General features: G+C 32.4%; 1 protein-coding gene across 1 annotated transcript in view; it reads right to left on the minus strand.

Moving 5' to 3' along the window:
* Positions 1-4948, minus strand: part of LOC120767250 (F-box/LRR-repeat protein 7-like) — a 407584-nt gene that overhangs the window by 373555 nt on the left and 29081 nt on the right. The window lies entirely within an intron of this gene.

Below are 4948 nucleotides of genomic sequence, written 5' to 3' on the forward strand. Positions count from 1 at the left end.
TCTGTTTGTAATCAGCTCACCGTTCACTACTATTCTATTGCTCGCTCATGAAAACAGATATCCCAATAAAATTGGCTCTAAAAAAGTAACGACAAGTGTTTCACACTTATTGTTGTGAATAATAGGACCGTTATACTTCAGAGAATATAACTAAAATAATGATCGACGGCAATATCATAAAATAAACAAAATTTAAAGCAAAACTCTCTTGACCAATAGGCACTACTACGTCAATGCTCGCAACTGTATATGGCTACAGGTGTATAAAGAGAAGTCTGCAAAAATAAGAAGAGCTCCAAACCTGTTTCAATAAAGTTTCGAATATTTGGCGTCCTAAAGTAGAAGAGAAAAAATGCTAAGCACAGCCGCCGGCTGGCAAGTGTACATATGTTAGTTGTGGTAAACGAACGCACAACTCTTTATTACTTGCAGTTGTGTGTGTGTGTAATTAAAAGCTCAGAGGCATTTATATTGAGTATCTTTCACTTACATACCCGATAGGAAATCGAATTGGCGCTAAATGTTTTGTAAAGTTAAAGAGGGTAATTTAACGTGGTCGTATGTGCTTGCTTTTATTTACAACTGCGACTTAGTAATCCCCTTTTAGAAAAAATTCTTTCGACTCTTGGGTACAAATTTGCCCACTCATCATCTATAGGTTTGTTGCTGTTGCTCTCAACTGTTTTATTTTTTCTTTGATTTGCGAATATTTTTGAAGAAATCAATCACGTTAATCATAGTTGTTCAAAAATATCAAATTTTTTTAATGCAACGGTGAGCACTTCCCTACAGGGCATACAGCTACGGCATACATTTGATTAAGTGGCTGATATTTGTCTAAAAAGACCATTAAAACTTTAGAACTGCCTATAAATCACTTACCCAATAACAATTTAAGCGCATCTACATAAGCATACAAACTGAATATACTTTTTTTTATGGAAACTGACAGAGTTGAAGGCCGAACACAATGCAGCGAAGGGTTTTTGTTAATCAAGGAATTTCTGCTTCATTGTTTTCTACATTTTGTTTCTGCCTTCTACACATGAAATATTAGGCCAACGATAAACTCGAAATGTTGGTATTAATTAAAATATATACTCGTAAATATGTATATCGTATATACTATATATGTATGTACTAAACGAGTTATAGTATTTTTGAATGAAAAAGTGCTTTTTTCAAAGACTTAACTTTTTACTTCAAGTTATTTGTTCCATTGCATCAGCGTAAATTGAAAAGTTTCCGGCCCAGCATAGCAAAACACAGTTTTTGGCTAAATACATTTTCGTTTATTCAACAAAGTTCCCTTCAAGTGTGATACAGTGATCATAGCGATCCTCGAAGTAGGATTGACCGCATAGACTATAGAGTTTACCTATGCCCACAGGAAAAAGTCTAACGGTGTGATATTAGAGGATTTTGGTGCCAATCGACCGGCTCCAAACGTGAAATTATCTGCACACCGAAGTGTGCTCTCAATAAATCCATTCATTGATGAGATGTGTAAAAAGTGGCGCCGTCTTGTTGAAACCAAATGTCGCCGAGATCACGAGCCTCAAATAGTCACTTATAATGGCGCGATAACGGCCGCCATTGACGGTTACTTTCTTGCCGGCAGCATTTTTGAAGAAATATAGACCGATGATTCCACCGACCCACAAGCCGCACAAACTCGTTGTTTTTTTTTGGCTGAAATGGCATCTTGAATATCGTCAGGTTACTCTTCGGCACAAATGTGGCAATTTTGTTTGTTTACATACCCATTGAGCCAGGCTTGGGCCTCATCGCTGAACAAATTTCGGCTCGAAAACACCGAATCTTCTTGGAACTTCTCAAGAGCCCATAGAGCGAAGCGATGTCACTTGGGAAGGTCGAGTCGCTTCAGTTCTAGCTCAAGCTGTGATTTGTACGCTTTCAACTTAAGATCTCGACGCAAAATACACAAAGTCGTTCAATTCGTCAGTCCGAGTTGCTGCGAACGGCGCCGAATCGACTCTCCATGGTCTTCGTGCACACTCTCAGCAACGGATTTATATTTTCTTCACTGTGTGCAGGACGTAGTCTATTCGGGTCAAATATTATCCAATAATGAACGGTGGGCCTCAAAATGGCTCATGGCACGCTCTTCATTCGACGAAAATGTCTTTTGCTTTCTGAAAACAGGAAATAGTCGCTAGGGACCAGATATGGAGAATTCCGTGGAATCGGGAGCAATTCAAAGCGCAATTAATGAATTTTTGCTATATTTTTCACTGACTTGCGACACGGTGCATTAATCCATGCGCATCCCAAAATACAGACGCCATAACTTTCGAGCCGACGTTGTGTTTTTGCACGCTTTGGAGTGTGTTCATAGTATGGAGTCCAGTGGGGCGAATGTCGGATTGGACTTCGGAATGAAATGATGAAATCATATTACCTTCTTTGTCACACAACGACGCAAAACTTCAGGTTTATTGCGCTTGAATATCTCCAAACACTGTTGCGAGTTATTATTCCTCGTTGCTTTTAGTCCACTTTGCACATACATAGCTTTCTCATAACCAAACATTCGTGAATGATATGATGTACACGTTCAGTTGATATCTTTAGAGTGCCTGCTATATCCAAGAACTGCACTTAGTATCATCATCTAAAATTATTTTGTGGATATTTTTCAGTTTTTTTTTTCATCGAGGGCAACCTCTTTGGATGTCCACTGTGTTCACAGTCTTCGGTGCTCATTTCACCACGTCTAAACTTAGCATGCCAATGCTTGATGGTTGATTTTCCTGGGGCAGTGTCCGGAAACTCGTCATCTAGCCAATTTTTTGCTTCAACTGTATTTTAACCTTCAAAAACTAATATTTTATCAACACCCGAAGTTTCTTTTTATCGATTTTTTACAATAAAAAAATTGGCTTCACTCACAGTTTTATTATTTAAAACTAATGATCCAAACGCTGTCAAATTTATACACGCGTCTTTTGAAGGTTACGGCTAACTAAAAATCATATGCTGGTAGCACACACTTTTAAATTGACCTGTTACGGAACATTACTGTGAAAATATATTTACAACTTTGCTAACTGATAAGAAACAACCATTTAATTATTTCTGACAAAGAGAAAGCTTTTAAATCAGTGTATATCTGTTGATAATATATATAATATGAAATAATATACATACATACATATCTGCCACTCCCTGAATAAATTAAGCGATTTATGTGAAATGACAATGTTGAAAAAATAAAAATTATAATCACGGCACATTTTGAGCTGATAAAACTTTGTGCATAAATAAAACGAAGTGTTAAAATTTCGAAAAATCTACATAAACACTAGTGAAAAAGCACACATTATTTGAGTTTATGTTTTGCAAAAAAAAAAACACGAATTTTAAGCGAACATGGAATGCAATAATGGCTTTGCCAGAATGCGAATTTTTAATTTAAGTTTTTAAGCATTTTTCGTATAGTTTTTGGATGCAGACAACGATACTGAAACGCTAATAAAATTTATGAAGAGAGAATGAAAAGTATACCAATTCAAAAAAAATTAAATTAAATATTAAAAATTATAAAAAAATATTTATAATTTTAAAAATTTAAAAATTAAAATAAGTAATAAAAAATACAAGAAAATGCTAAAATAATGAATTAAATGTAAATACATATGTATATGTGACCTGGTCTACGAAAAGGGGGCTAACGTGCGAAAACTAGTTTTCTGGGAAAAGCTGTTAAAAATAATCGTCAGTTTCTCGTTATCTAATTAATTGTCCTCTTTTTTTTGACACCTAAGCCCTCTTTTCGTAAACCAGGTCACATACATATATATAATTAAAATTAAAATTATATTAAACATGTTAACCATGAAATGCCACTTTCGAACAAAGTTGAAGTTATAACATTTTGTTTCGAAAAAAATTAAAGTGATAATATCTTACTTCGAATAAAATCGAGGTAATTAAAGATTATTTTGAACAAAACCGAAGTTATAATATTTAATTCCGAACAAAATCGAAAATATAACATTTTACTTCGAAAAAAATTTAAGGGATAATATTTCATTTCGAACAAAATTAAAGTTCTAATATTTCATTTCGAACAAAATCGAAAATAAAGCATTTTATTTCGAAAAAAATTTAAGGGATAATATTTCATTTCGAACAAAACCGAAGTTATAATATATCATTTCGAACAAAATCGAAAATAAAGCATTTTATTTCGAAAAAAATTAAGGGATAATATTTCATTTCGAACAAAATTAAAGTTATAATATTTCATTTTGAACAAAATCGAAGTTATAATATTTAATTTCGAATAAAATTGAAGTAATAATATTTTATCGAAAATATAACATTTTACTTCGAAAAAAATTTAAGGGATAATATTTCATTTGGAACAAAATTAAAGTTATAATATTTCATTTCGAACAAAATTAAAGTTGTAATATTTCATTTCGAACAAAACCGAGGTTATAATATTTCACTTGGAATAAAATCGAAGTAATAATATTTTATCGAAAATATAACATTTTACTTCGAAAAAAATTTTAGGGGTAATATTATATTTCGAACAAGATGGGAGTCATAATATTTTATTTCGAACAAAATCGAAGTTATCATGTTTCATTTCGAACAAAATCGAAAATATAACATTTTAGTTCGAAAAAAATTTAAGGTGTAATATTTTTTTTTCGAACAAGATGGAAGTTATAATGTTTCATTTCGAACAAAACCGAAATTATAATATTTTATTTCGAACAAAACCGAAGTGATAAAATTTTATTTCGAAAAAAAGTTTAAGGGATAATATTTTATTTTGCACAAAATTAAAGTGACAATATTTTATTTCTTACAAAAGCGAGGTGATAATATTTTATTTCGAACAAGACAAACATGATAATATTTTATTTACAAAAAAATTGTCCAAACCCAACAGTGTGAAAATGACTTAATT

This window comes from Bactrocera tryoni, chromosome 1, assembly GCF_016617805.1.
Source record: "Bactrocera tryoni isolate S06 chromosome 1, CSIRO_BtryS06_freeze2, whole genome shotgun sequence".
Lineage (NCBI taxonomy): Eukaryota > Metazoa > Arthropoda > Insecta > Diptera > Tephritidae > Bactrocera > Bactrocera tryoni.